General features: G+C 46.5%; 1 protein-coding gene across 1 annotated transcript in view; it reads left to right on the top strand.

Annotated features, from left to right (window-relative positions):
• COG7 (component of oligomeric golgi complex 7) overlaps nucleotides 1–15,547 on the top strand; it is a 338,508-nt gene that overhangs the window by 218,788 nt on the left and 104,173 nt on the right. The gene's annotated exons all lie outside the window — the stretch shown is intronic.

Here is a 15,547-nt window from a genome sequence, read left to right as displayed (position 1 = left end):
ACCCCAGTGCACTTTTTTTTTTTCCGTAACTCTTCGCGCCAGAAGCGTGGAGCCATGAAGAACACTGATCACTGATCTGTGGAACTAGGTCCCTGAAAGGGAACAGCCTTGTACCTAGAAATCCGTTTCCAGAGCAGGAAGGATGGGTGGATCAGTATAATCTGTGCCTAGATAGTCTCTACCAGATATGGTATTACCGAAGGTAAGTAACTTGTTCATCTGAGCCACAATCAGTCAATCATACATGTATATAGCATGGCAATTCCCCCCTAGGAGTCTCGAGGTGCTGGAGCTGTTTGCTGCTGCATGGAGGTTTGAAGATTCAAAACATCTGGGTCTTTAGTTCTCTTCTGAATTGATGGAGTGACGTTTTGGTCCTGAGGTACAGGAGGAGGTTTTTCCAGGCATTGGCAGCTAGGTGTGAGAAGGAGCGCCTTTCTCTGTTGGCTCAGCAGATCTGTGAGCTGTCTGCGAAAGAGAGGGAAGCTGAGCATAAGTGGTAGAGTACGAGTCTTGCCGCTGAGTTCGGTATTGTCTGGAGTCTCTTCAGAAGGCGTGCGGTAAATCCTACGTAGCGCGTGTGCCCCAAGTCCAGTCTACTGATGATGAGGGCCTGTGTGAGGGTCCATCTAGTGTTCACCGGGAGCCACCTGATCTTGTGCTGCAAGCAAAGGCAGTGGAAGCAGGCGGTTGAGAGATTCCTTACCTTAGAATAGATACCCCAGCAATACCTCCCCAGAGAAGGGTCTGTGATCACGATACAAACCAGAAAGTCCTGCAGGACTGACTGGGCAAAGTGCCCATCCCATCTAACCTGACTGTGCAGGCAGTAATGTTTGGTGAACCTATGCAATGAGGCCCACGTTGCTGTCTGGCAGTTATCCAGGACCGTAACTCTGCGTGCTAACTCAGTGGTCTTACCCTTTGCCATGTGGAATGAGCACGCAAGCCCTTCGGAGGCCTCTTCTTGGCCAATGCATAGCAGTTCTTAATGCAAAGTACCATCCACCGGGAGATGGTTAATTTCTGCCCCGCCTTCCCTTTCTTGGTTCCGTCATATACCACGAAGAGTTGATCATCCACTCAGAACAGGTTTGTACAGTCAAGGTAGACTGACAACGCTCTTTTGGTCCAGCCAGTCTGGACCAAAAAGAAGAGAGTCTTTCCTCTTCCTTAGGTCGATGAGGCGGAGCGTAAAATGTACTAGAGCTGCTCATGCAAAATTTCCGGATCCAATTTGACGCCTGGGTTAATTTTAAGGTAAGGAATCTGCGGCTAGATAGAGTCTCTACCAGATTAAGGCATTACCGAAGGTAAGTAACTTGTTCTTCTGTGCCAGAAGACATTTTGGGCTATAGAGTCAATTGAATTGACTGTGCACCTTCACTGGGAAACAATGCAGGCTTTTCCAGGTCACGAAAACATGATGCTGCGGATGAAGGCCACATCTCAAACGCACTGTGGTTTCCTAATGGTGCTGCAATCAAAGCAGCAGTCAGTTACAAATTCCTGAATAGGAAGGAGCAATCCGCGCACAGCAAGCACGTAGAGATAGTAAAAACTTAGCACTCAGTGTGGGACGGATTCTTGTCTCTTAAGGATAACTTATGATCCTACTATTTTGTTTTTACTTTAGTAGTAGGAACAGGACATAGTCTAGATGAGTGTGGCCAACATTTTATAATCATCTGGGGGTGCACCTGCCACTGTGATGGGATTTGCTACATGTGCTTAGCACCCACCATCATGTCAATTCCAAGCAGTCAATGACCTTATCTGTCTCTTTTCGGAAGTAGAGGGCATAAGTTTAATAATTAATTGAGTCGTCCGCGTAGTAAGTGGACTCCTGGCTTTCTTCCCCTTTTTACTAGGCCCTACTAAGCGGCAGATAAAGCAGTTAAACCACGAGAAATAAAAAAAGACTGTATGTGGCTGAATAGGGCCGATGAACAGTCTGCAATCTGCATCCATCCCACGTAACTTGCAGAGTTAGCAATGTAACTAGTATATATACTGCGGAGGGCCCAGTCCATGCCTGAGATGCCACCTCTGAAGACTGGTACAAAACACTGTGGAAGTTGAGTGGAGCAGTGAAGATGGGCAAGTCAACAGCCGCTCTAGGGAAGGAGGCAGTAGAATGAAGACGTTTTGTCTGAGGCTTCAGTGTGATCTGTAGATGGGCCGACTCAGGAGATTACCGCCACCATGTCACAGTGTACTTGACCCTTTGCACAGTGCAGCATTCCAGTTTCTGAAAGTGGTTTGTAATGGAGCTATTCTAAGACTTTAACCAGTACTGAATTAGAAATTAGGCAACTCTAGTCTGCTAAATCAAATGGGTCATCATGGCACTCCCCCCTGAGAAAAGAGTGGCTAAAGTCCAGACAAAATAAGAGACTGACTCTGTGGGTGAATAACATTCAGTCCATTCTAACTAAAACAGTGAGAGTAGGATGAGGCCAAAGAAGCGAGGATCAGATGATAAGGGTCCCCGGTGAGGAATACAATATATGCCATTAATGTGGCTCTGTCACCCATGTTAGGTAGCTTCAACACTCTTTTGAGTTGGAACTACTCTCCAAGAATGCCTGGATGAAAGCCACGAGCCATCGATGAACCAGTGTGTTCATCAAGTTAAGACTCCCAATTTTGCAGTAATCTGCAGCTGGATAAAGCAACTCACAGTTCCATCTTCCAACCTCAGGAATTAAGTTGCTGCCCTGCAGAGGGGACCATTTGCCAATGGGCAACCCTCACTTCAAATGGGTACCATGGGATGATTTAGTCAGTGCAGGGACAAGGCTGGGACCAAGACAAAGCCAGAGAGAAGACTGTGGTGCAAAATCAGTTTTATCAATATTCCAAGGGTGACAATCTGGAAAACACTAGTGTGAGAATATAAAGTGTTAGTGGCACGTCTCAAGGAGGAGATACAGGACTCAAAGAGACCAGGAGACCGATAATGAAAATGGTTTAACAATGGTCCACAGGGTAAATGATAGTGACCCACGATTAGTTCAACTATCATTCCAAGAGGCTGCTTAACCTTCCCATACATCTACTGATGAGCAATATGAGAATCAGTAAGAGGGAAGAATGTGAATGTGGCTGCACAAGCCAAGGAGGGTTTGCTATCTTCTCTGGTATTTGTCATGACCACAGCTACTCAACATCCCCTTTTAGGTCATTATTTCTGCCCCCATTGCTGTCAAGAGGGAGTGGGAGTGATGTGCTTTCTGCTAATGGGTTGCGAGCCATGAATGGAGGTCTGAGTGTTGGAAAGTTTATCTTTGCTGCTCCTTTAACACTATTGTAATCACGATGGCAGTCTTAAGCTTCCGTAAAGTTGTGCACGACCGGGAGTGAGTGCGTTAATCTGCTCTTTTCAAGAAGATAGCAGTACTCTGGGGTGGCGAATAAACCCAACTCCAATGCCGAATTCCCATAGGCAAGCCATGGAATATCTATGGCAGAGTGCATTCGAAGACAATCCTTCATAACTTGTTTGTTTGTTAAGGGCTGTCGCTTCCCTTACCCAAATAGAGTGCCATAATAAAAATGGAGGTAATTTAATTCTGTCCTTGTTGTAAGGGATACCCAACTCAGCATGGCATATGACATTGGCATAACTTGGAGAAGCCCCCAAAAGATTTTTCAGGAAATTGTTTTTTATTTGTTGGATCATCTATCATGCCCCAAATACCTGCACCGTGGGTAGCAACAGCCACACTTTTGCTTAAGTGCACCGCAGACATCTCTTTCACTGGTTTAGAGCCCAGCGTTCTGCAGAATCCATGCAAACCATTGATTGATTTTGAAAGTGGACTGTCCTATTTAATACCATAGGTTTCCACTTATATTTGTCATTAAATAGGATACCTAAGTAAGAAAAAGGAGGTAACCTCAGAAACCTTGGTGTTATTAATGAAATGGGAAGGTCTTTTGACCGGTCTTGCCCCACAAATCATTGTAAGTGTTTTACTCTAGGCTTTCAAGTCTAGTTTGTGCATAAAAACATCGATTAAACTTTGGAGCCCTCTCCCTATTCTTTCCATTAAGACTGCATCATCTGCATACAGAAGAATGAAGAGAGGGTGGGCTCCAATATAGGGTATGCCCTTTGCTCTCATCTTTAAAAAAGTATAAACTCTGTTTGTATATACGGGAAATAAAAACAGGGAAAAGATGCATTCTTGTCTACCTCCCCTTTTAGCATACTTACCAAAGCGGACACAAATAAATAAACCCCTTTTTAGCAGCCTATTGATCTACAGTGCCCAAGCCTTTCTTAAAACCATACTGAGAATCGGTTAAAATGTCATTCTCGCCCGCCCAGTCCTCCAACCTTTGTAACAGAATACGCCCCATAACCTTAACAGTGGAGTCTAAGAGTGATCTAGGCATGTAATTCTTAGGCTGGGCTTTATCCCCTTTTTAGGTTTCGCTAAAGCCAGCACATGCGCTGCTCTGCGAGACATTTAGTAGGGGCTTCAAAATGTGCTACCACAAGCTGCTTTGGCTGGCCTAGCGCTTGCGTTCACGTGCGCGTGTACGCGCCAGCTTTCTGCGCCCGATCAGGCGCCATCTGTCTTTCCTCTCACTTGATTGCTTTCACGCTCCCCCGCCCCTCCCCGTCGCACTGCTTTCACTTTCGTGCGCGGCCAATGCTTGTTTCAATTTGTTGATCATTGAGATATTGCCATCTGAAGGAGGTGTCACAATGGGCTGAAGGTCAAGAGAGAAGTATTGATATTGCCCAAACGAGTAAGGCAGATGCTGGCAATTTATCGGAACTGACGCGGGTGGTACATAGGACAATCTAGAGCGTGAGAACATGGTATGATGCTTAGAGAAAATGCATGACTTAGAGGTTTTGTCCTTGAGAATCGCTGCCATTTGCCCGCTTTTATACCGCATATGTGAAACGAGTTGGTGGTTAGCACAATTCCCACTAGGTGGATGTACACTTCACTGAAACCATCATCGCAGTCGGAATGCACTGGCACCCTTGCTGCTAGCCTCGGCTCAGAGAAGAATGAAGCAATGCCCCTGGAATGTGAATCACTGGCCCACCAACCAGAGGCGCTCCCTCAAGACCAAGACTAAGAATGATGGTAGAGAAATGTGGGGAAGCTTGTGTTGCTGCTTGCCTCGCCACATTTGGCATTTCTGATGCCCTACGTGGCGGCAGAACACTGATAATTTACTCACAAACCCTCACCTTTCAAGAATATCCAACCTGTCACTCAAAGAAAGAGCCAGTTCTAAACATTGGCAAGCACAATTTTGAATGTATGAGCCACAAAGATCTTATTTCATGCAGATTCTCGTGTTACCTTACAGGAAAACTGTGCCAAGGTACAGATGTAAGTAATTGAATAGTTTTTCACTCTCTTGGATGCCATGCACCCCCAATAAATACTTCCAAAGGTCAGGATCTGTATAATTCACCTTGACACATGAACACAATCTAAATGAGATCTCTGGATATTTGCAGTATGACAGACTTGCTCTGTGTACCAAACTCACGCCTGATTAAATACATGTAACTGTGAGTGGCAAGTTCAAACACCCAGAAGAGAACAGTTGTGCAGTTATTGACTGTTGCTGTCACATGCATTCACGTTGGCATTGTTAACAAATACGTCACCCCGTCGCCTCCTCCCAGCTGCGTAACCCAGCGTAGCCTAAAGTTACGCCGCTTTTTGCGGAATGTAATAATAGTTCACAAAGCGGGAGGTAGAAGCATTCTGTTTTCCACATCGCTTGCACACTGCGGCAGAAAGAAAATAATTAATTGCAAAAAACCCTTGTTATTGTTATGCGCAATTTCATTTATTGCTCACACCGGAGGGCCTAAAAATAGGAGTACACGTTTGCCATAGTTGATACCCAATATTCCCTCTTAAATACATTCAAACTGCTTTGCTTCATAAAATTGATTAAGCCCACTCACTCTCCACGGTGAAGATGTTGATTTTATTCTCTTCTTTGGCCTTCATCATGAGTGAAACGGAAATACCGCCCCGGCCAAAAACGCATGTTCAAGCCGAAACGGGATGCAAAGTTTTTTTGATTTTAGGCATCTGAAATTATGGGTGCGATAAACCAGGGCACGATTCCTGTAATGCCGCGGTGTTGGGAAAGTGAGCACCAATTCCACATTATTTTGCATTAAGGAGTCGTTAAATCAGAATTGCAAGATAATGACGTGGTGGTACTATGTGGTAATGCTGGATGTGGAGTTACCACGCCACCATTAACGTGCACAACGTGATGTTCTTTAGTTTTCTTAGCTTTCCATGCCAAGGAAGGTATACGGTTTTCCACTGCGCTGTTTTTGTTCATGCAGTTTAATGCATACTTGGCTCTTTTGACAAAATACCTGTGTAGATCGTTCTGTGGGCTTTCAGTGTTAGCAGTTCCACTGGGGGTGGGAGGTGAGGTTGGAGGGGAGGAGGGAGGGGGAGGGGCGTAGCGCCTCAATTGCAAAAAACTGTCCCTTAAGTCGTCCTCTCAGGTCCCTTGTCTTATTTAAAGTAAAGGTAGGTGGAATATTAGTTCCTGACAGCAGAACGGCGACCAGCTCCACCGTCAGAAAGCTTACTGGTGACCAGGTGAACAAGCTTTGGCATAGCCAATAGGTCTCTCTTTTGGGACCTTATAAGTATTTAGTTATGCAGCACAATATCCTTGGTGCGACAACAACGGTTGCATGGCTAATCACTTATAAGGTCTCAAAGGCGAGACCTATTGGCTATGCCAATGCTTGTTTATAAATAGGTATGATTACTGAACTGTTCCATGTCGGGAGCCCTCCATAGCAACTGCATTAAACACATAAGTGATCAGAGGGACCCACACATCCTGTCTATCTGTAAATGAATCTAGAGGCACTCCATCTGAGCCTGGTACCTTGGCCTTCTTGCTTTCATCCAAAGTCAAACGGACCTCTGCGTACTAAAAAAACAAGGGAAAACTATAAGATCCCTCTGCCCTTCATCGTCTTGGTCCACCAGGGAATTCTGAGTGGAATAAATATTGAAAAAATGGTCTAACCATGGACTTCGGTTGATGGGCCCATTGTATCACTAAAATAAGGGGGATTAACCACCTGCCAGAAGGCTGATCTATCTTTTTGAAAGCTTGCCAGATGGAGAGCGTGCCTGGCATCCTTTATCTGACTTTTCCTGGCTGCCAGTGCCGACTTACAATGAAAAGACTGCTACCCGTATACTAATAGGCTAACCAGTAGCTAGTACAGAGGAGACTTTGTGGCAGGCTCATTTCTTGGCAATGCAGAGTCCTTTCTGGATCAAGAATGGATCCTGGTGAAGGATGCTACGAGGCTGTCAACTGAAAAGAATCAATATAATGTTGAAGTTTGCAGTGAAGTTGTGACGCGGAGTATGAGTTACACTATGCAGGTGTCCTGAGATAGGCAACCAAAATTAAAGAAGGAATATGTCAAGATTAACAGTTTCCTTTGTTCCTGGATGTTAGACCTGCAAGCGTTTCAAGGGAAAGAGCTGGTCAGGCAAGGAGAGGGAACATTGTTGGACAGGATGCTCATGGTAGTGGGGTTCTCATGAGCGTGGTACTTGGGGACAGCTTTTTGATTTTTACTTTGTAAGGCTAGAACACAAAATACTCCTACTGCTTAATACACCAGTGTTCATGATCGATTGCAGATTTTGATGTGCACTATTTAAACTGTAGATGTCTGCTCAGTGTGTTCCATACATTTTGGTATATTGCCTCCCTCCCAAAGTTCAGTTCGCAGATATTAGTTCTTTATATTGTTTAGGAAATGTAATTGACGGTCTCCCATAACTGTTAATTTATTTTCTTGGAACCCATTCCGCCGTTCTCCCGTCATGGGTGAGACGAAAAGTGTTTTTTTTTTTTGTTGGGTAATGTTTAAAATATTTGAGTACATGTTGGCAGTCTTTGTGGTAATTCCTTCTGTATTGTGCTTGTGTGTGAATACACTCCTAATGCCTTTTGGATGTCTGGCTTTTTGGAAGCTCAATAAACATACAAAAAAGTGAAAACTAGAGGGAAAACCGGGGTAAAGAAACCTGAAGAAAGTAAATATTCTTATAAACAAAGGCATCGTGCCTTTAGCAGGAGATACGGCGAGTGATTTAATTTAGGATGTGATCTTTAGCTCAAACTTATCTTTTTACGCTTGTTTTCTGTTCTATTGTCTGCTTTAATGAATTAAAATGAAAAAAAGCCTGTCTTGGAGCTTTAACAAACTATCAGTGGTTTTATTTTTAGCTTGCACCATGTTCCTTCTTGGCTTGCCTTGGACTTACCATTGTCAGTATAGCACAACACTAATATAGCGCCTGAATGCCAACTAAGAAACACCATTTCTTATTAAGCAATGGAACGCCGATGGTGTTTGGAAATCAGTGGCCATTTTGGAGATCTTCATTATATATTTCCATGTAGTCCAGAGCAATCTTTCTAGGTTGTCGAGGTACTTTGTTGCTGCAGCAAGGACTTTGTTATCAGACCTTGTGAAAACCTTGGAGATTGTTTTCTTTTCCTTAAAAAGCATGATTGGAAATCAGAGCTAAATGTGGAGGAGTATTTTAAGGATTTGTAAACAATATTAAATAGCTCTCTGTTTCCTGGTTATTCATTAAGTGTATAACTTGCATTTGTTGTTGGATTCTAAAGCCACTTGAGGAATGGGAAGGATCCGCGTCTTCACAGTGCAAATACTGTATTTAAGGTAAGGGTATGTGCTTATCCTGGCTGATGAGGGGTGAAAACCTAAAACCGGTCCTAGGATGCTTGTTTCCAGGCCAGGGAGGACCTGGCCTGGCAGTTTGGGCCTGACTGTTCCCATTGGGCGCAGGGTCAAGACTGATTTGTATATGGCTGAGTCCAAACTGGAATGGCATGGTGAGCAAAAAAACGATGGATTCAGGCCCAGATCTTTGTACTGTGGTGAATGTATGACATTGTTCTGCATTCTGTCCATCAATTGTTCTTTTTGCATTTGTCACCTGGCCATGTGCTCCTGTCCCAGTTTTGGAAGTATGCAAAATGTGAGCCCCATTGCTTCATACATCCCCCTCCCAGTCCCAGCTGTTTATTGGCATAATCGGCACTGGCTGGGACCCAACAATCTTGACACATCAAAGCATCATAACATCTTCATCAGCTTCCCTGCCTCTGAGACTTGCCCCTTAGTCACACTCTTTCATCCCCTTTTGTAGTATGAGGTTAGTTTTGGATATTGAGAAAGGGGATTTTTTTAACTATAACATATGTTTTATTTTTTGTTCACAAAAGGCCGTGAGATTGAACACATTTTTTATAAACTAAATCAGATCAATGAAACTGCTTAAAAGCAAGTTAACAGGCACTGGCTAAACATGTTTTCAGATGGCTTGGTTATTTTCTCCATCCACAGCTTTCCAGACTTCTGTCTCTCCCTGCACTTGTAATACATTTCTGCCATATCCGCAACCCCTTGCAGAAAGGCTCTGAAATTAAAAGTGATTGCTGAGTTCCTACATATAGCAATCTTGTTTCTTCGCAAGGGGTTGTAGGGGCAAACAATGAAAGTATACAGGAACACATGGTATTTACATGTTCGAGGCATATGAGCTGCAGATTATACACTTTTGCATAGATCGCCATCTGGTGTTGGGCCCGGATGTTTGCAGTTTGTTTTTCTTCTTGGACAGTCTTTGGAAGTCACGAGTTCGGTGACTCCTCCTTCGGTCCGTACTGCGCATGGGCCTCGGCTCCATCCTCAGATTGTTTTTTTTCCGCCATCGGGCTCGGATGTAATACTTCGTGCTCCGGCTTCGAACCTTTCCAGTTCGACCTTCGACGAAATATCCTCGTCCATCGAGATTCTTTAGACGAAATCGACTTCTTCATCTCTCTCTTCGGCACTTCCTCGATTCCAGACATCGGCGGCGGCCTTCGGGCCTATCTCGACTCCGGTCTCGGCCGATGGAAAAGACTCCTTTTAAGAAGTGCCCGAAATGTGGGTCTAAATTTTCCCACACCGACCTCCATCAGGTGTGCAACGTCTGCCTCTCTCCCGAACACGAGGCCCGAGACTGCCCCGCCTGCAAGTCTTTTCGATCGAAAAATACTATTCGGGATCGACGAGCTCGACGCACCATGGCGCACTCATCGACTTCGGCTCCACCTGACATCTTCGGAAAAGACACCGGAGCTTCGGGACAGCAGCACACCGAGCAGGAGGAAGATATCGTCAGCGCTTCCGAGGCCGACGACTCCGACGTGGAGGAGATCCCACCGGCGCAGAGGGTCGTGAGTACTCTACCCCCTCCCCGCCCCGCGCCCATACCGAAAGAGACTCCGGTTGCCCCTTCGCCTCCTGGCCTAGGGAAAACCAAGCATACTGCTTCCATCACCCCACCTTCGGGCCCGGTGAAAAAGCATCACAAGTCTCCTGGCGGCTCGGGCTCGAGCCAGCCTCCTAGTGGCGCCGACAAACATTCTTCGTCGCCGAAGAAAACAAGTTCCTTTCCGAAGCCATCGGTGTCGAAACCTGGCCTCTCGGTGCCGACCAAACACAAACCCCTCGGCACCGACTCCTCCGTGTCGAAGCCTGCCTCGGCGCCGAACAAAAAATCGGACACCCCAAGAAAGCACGGCGCGGACAAACCGACAAAGCCTTCGGTTCCGAAAACGTCGGCACCGATGGACGAATCGGTGCCGGAGGAGCTTTTCGCACCGGATCCTCTTCAAAAGACTTTAACAAAGGATCCAAGGACCGGACACTTAATGTTGTCTGTCAAGAAAAGACTTTTGGACAAACCAACTCCTCCTCCACCACCAAAACGGAAGGACTCTGCCACATCTCCGTTCAGAGTACCTTCCCCACCACCTCCACCTCCTCCTTCTCCACCTACTCCACCTCCTCCACCCCCTCCATCTCCTCCCCCACCTTCTCCACCCTTGCCTCACCGGTCTCCAACCCCGTCTCCAGACCCTGATGACCACGGAGATCCATTCTATGATCCCACTCCTCCGGGAACACCTGACCCATGGGAGGACTATCACAATCCCGATGTCCCAGATGTGCCTCAGGATGATCTCTATCCATGCAGACCGTCTCCACCAGAGGACTCCCTGGGGTTCCACCACCTCTTACAACGGGCGGCACATTACCATGGGGTGGAATTACACAGTGATCCAGTTGAGGAAGACTTCTTACTTGACACATTTGACATAGCAGATAAATCCACCGCTATATTACCCATGCTTAAAGGGGTGACCAAGCATGCTACAGAGGTTTTCAAAGACCCCGTTAGAGCTAGGGTCTTAAACCCCAGAATAGAAAAAAAGTACAAGGCAGCCCCCACGGATCCTGTCTATATTAAGGGACCTGCGCCCCTAGACTCACTAGTGGTCTCCACAGCTAGGAAGCGCTCCAACTCTCAGTCATCTGGTGAGGCCCCACCACCTGATAAGGAGTCCAAGCTTTTAGATGCGTCAGGCAAACGCACTGCCTCCCAAGCCGCCAATATGTGGCGCATCGCCAACACACAGGCGCTGCTGGCAAGGTACGATAGAGCGCACTATGATGAGCTGGAGGCTCTCATGCAGCATCTCCCGGACAAATATAAGAATAAGGCTCATGAGCTAATACAAGAGGGGAAGATTATTACCAACACCTCTATCAAATGCGCACTTGACGCAGCAGACACGGCGTCCAGGGCTATAAACACCAGTGTCCTGCTTCGCCGTCACGCCTGGCTCAGAATTTCAGGCTTTAAACCAGAGGTCCAAGCATCTATTTTAAACCACCCCTTTGACCAACAACACTTGTTTGGCCCAAAAGTAGACGAAGCCCTGGAAAAAATGAAGAAGGATACGGATACGGCGAAGTCTATGGGAGCTCTGCAATCTCAAACCCCTAGACGCTCCTCCTTTCGAGGCTCTGGCAGAGGTTACTCTTCCGATAACACCTCCACTTCCTACAAGTCCCCTCCTCAAAATACCTTCTCAAAGGGCTACCAAAAAGGTGGATATCGAGGGAATAATAATAAAGGCAGGGGCAAAACCAACACCGCCCGTTCTGCCACACCGCCCACACAATGACTTTCCCCCGCTCCCCCCAGACCATTCCACTCCGGTCGGGGGCAGACTACAGGACTTCCTTCACACCTGGGAAGCCATAACATCAGACAAATGGGTAACCCAAATTATTCGGTCAGGGTACTGTCTCGAACTAACTTCTACCCCCCCAAATATTCCACCCAGACACCGTGCGATGTCACAAGAACACACCACACTTCTGAAACAAGAGGTACTCTCCCTCCTGCAAAAACACGCGATAGAGCAGGTACCCGTCGATCAGCAAAATCTAGGGGTCTACTCTCTGTACTTTCTCATACCGAAGAAAGACGAGACCCTACGGCCCATTCTAGACCTCCGGCCTCTAAATGCATACATCCATTCAGACCATTTTCATATGGTAACTCTTCAGCAAGTTCTCCCACTTCTCCGTCAGGGAGACTTTCTCACTACACTGGATATGAAAGACGCATACTTTCATATCCCAATACACCCGGCTCACAGAAAGTACCTCCGATTTGTGGTGGACAACCAACATTATCAGTTCAAGGTTCTCCCCTTCGGGGTCACAACCGCACCACGGGTGTTTACCAAATGCCTGGCAGTAGTGGCAGCACACCTCCGAAGACAAAACATTCACGTCTTCCCCTACCTGGACGACTGGCTCATAAAAGCCGCGTCCTACCACCAGTGTGTACAAAATACAAACACTACCATACAACTACTCCACCAGCTAGGCTTTACGGTGAATCACCAAAAGTCCCACTTGATACCCTCTCACACAAAGCAATACCTTGGTGCCACTATAGACACCTCAAAAGCTATAGCCTATCCCAACTCAGCCAGGATCGCAAGCATGCAAGCCCTGCACCAAAAATTCCTTCTTCCGCACTCTCTCTCAGCAAGAGTGTTCATGAAACTAATAGGGATGATGGCGTCTTGCATTTTCATAGTGCCTCATGCAAGACTTCACATGCGTCCACTCCAAGAGTGCTTAGCACGCCAGTGGAACCAGGCCCAGGGACAGCTGACGGATCTGGTGTTGGTGGACGGTCGCACCCATCGCTCCCTGCAGTGGTGGAACACCACAAACCTTTCCAAAGGGCGACCGTTCCTGGACCCGGTTCCTCAGGTGATTCTAACAACGGACGCATCGCTCTCCGGCTGGGGAGCGCACCTATTACACCTCACAGTGCAAGGTGTATGGACGCCACAACACAGGCTACTCCACATCAATCATCTGGAGTTGTTGGCGATCTTTCTAGCCCTGAAATCGTTTCAGAAACAAATTTCAGCCAAGGCAGTCCTAATTCGCACAGACAATATGACTGCAATGTATTATATGCAAAAACAGGGGGGGACACACTCTCCCCAGCTCTCCCGCTTAGCACAGAGCATATGGAGATGGGCGATTCCACAAAAAATCTTTCTCCTGGCACAACACGTCCCAGGCATACAAAACACCATGGCAGATCTGCTCAGCAGACAAACGCAGCAAATGCACGAATGGGAACTGCATCCACAAGTTCTTCACCCATTCTTCCACAAGTGGGGGCATCCTCAGATAGACCTCTTCGCCACCCACGAAAACCAAAAAATGCCCAAGCTTCGCCGCCAGATACCCACACCCATTGTCCAAGGGCAATGCGATATGGATGAACTGGTCAGGCAAATTTGCATACGCCTTTCCACCTCTCCCACTAATTCCATTAGTGGTAAGGAAGCTACAACAGCACTCCTTCAGACTCATTCTAGTAGCTCCAACATGGGCCAGGCAGCCGTGGTACACCACACTACTACAGCTCTCAGTGGTACCACATCAAAAACTGCACCTGTCCCCATGCCTCCTAACCCAGAACCATGGAGAAATCAGGCACCCGGACCCAGCTCAGCTCAACCTTGCGATCTGGCTCCTGAAATCTTAGAATTTGGATACCTTAACCTTCCCCCTGATTGCATAAATATTATCAGGGAAGCCAGACGCCCTACCACTCGAGCATGCTATGCCGCAAAGTGGAGGAGATTTGTTGTTTACTGCCGTAACAATGCAATCGACCCCTTAGATGCATCCATACAGCACATCATATGCTATCTGCTCCATCTTCACAGGTGTAACCTGGCATATTCATCCATACGTCTACACCTAGCAGCAATTGCTGCTTACCTGCAAAACAGACAGCATTTATCACTGTTCAGAGTGCCTGCTATTAAAGCCTTTATGGAAGGCCTTAAAAGAGTAATCCCACCCAGGGCACCACCTTCCCCTGTATGGAATCTAAACGTAGTTCTTACAAGGCTCATGGGCCCGCCTTTTGAACCAATGCATAAATGTGAGCTACAGTTCCTGACTTGGAAAACAGCTTTCCTCGTAGCTATCACTTCCCTTAGAAGGGTCAGTGAGATACAAGCGTTCACTATACAAGAACCCTTTTTACAGATACATCACAGCAAGGTGATACTTCGCACAAATCCCAAATTTTTGCCCAAGGTCATTTCCCCCTTCCATCTTAATCAATCGGTGGAATTACCGGGTTTTTTTCTCGCAACCTCAATCTGTTGCGGAAAGGGCTCTACATACACTTGATGTTAAAAGGGCTTTACTGTACTACATACAAAGAACGCAACCTTTCAGAAAGACTAAACAGTTGTTTGTCTCCTTCTCTCCACCTCATAAGGGCAACCCCATCTCAAAATCAGGGATAGCTAGGTGGATTGTAAAGTGCATACAAATTTGCTATCAAAAAGCAAAAAGAACATTATCTGTTTCCCCTAAAGCCCACTCTACAAGAAAGATAGGGGCTTCTATGGCGTTTCTAGGGAACATACCCTTAGATGACATCTGCAAAGCAGCCACATGGTCAACACCGCACACCTTCACAAAACATTACTGTGTAGACGTGCACTCTAAACAACAAGCTAGTGTGGGCCAGGCTGTACTAAAGACACTATTTCAAACCACTGCAACGGATACCGGTGGTCGCCGCTAAGGTTGGGTACTGCTATATAATCTATGCAAAAGTGTATAATCTGCAGCTCATATGCCTCGAACGGAGTATGCTACTTACCAGTATGCATCTGTTCTTGGCATGTAGAGCTGCAGATCTATACACGCCCACCCGCCTCCCCGGCTACCTGTATCCGTTCCAGTCTATCTTATTTAGATACAACACACATGGGTTTCTTACTATTATCACTACGCTCCATCTTTTCTCTGCTGGCGAAAAACAATCTGAGGATGGAGCCGAAGCCCATGCGCAGTACGGACCGAAGGAGGAGTCACCGAACTCGTGACTTCCAAAGACTGTCCAAGAAGAAAAACAAACTGCAAACATCCGGGCCCAACACCAGATGGCGATCTATGCAAAAGTGTATAGATCTGCAGCTCTACATGCCAAGAACAGATGCATACTGGTAAGTAGCATATTCCTTTCTGCCCTTGATACTCAAATCTTATTTCTCATTC

Source organism: Triturus cristatus, chromosome 10, assembly GCF_964204655.1.
Source record: "Triturus cristatus chromosome 10, aTriCri1.1, whole genome shotgun sequence".
Classification (NCBI taxonomy): domain Eukaryota; kingdom Metazoa; phylum Chordata; class Amphibia; order Caudata; family Salamandridae; genus Triturus; species Triturus cristatus.
This window is presented reverse-complemented; position numbering and strand designations above follow the sequence as displayed.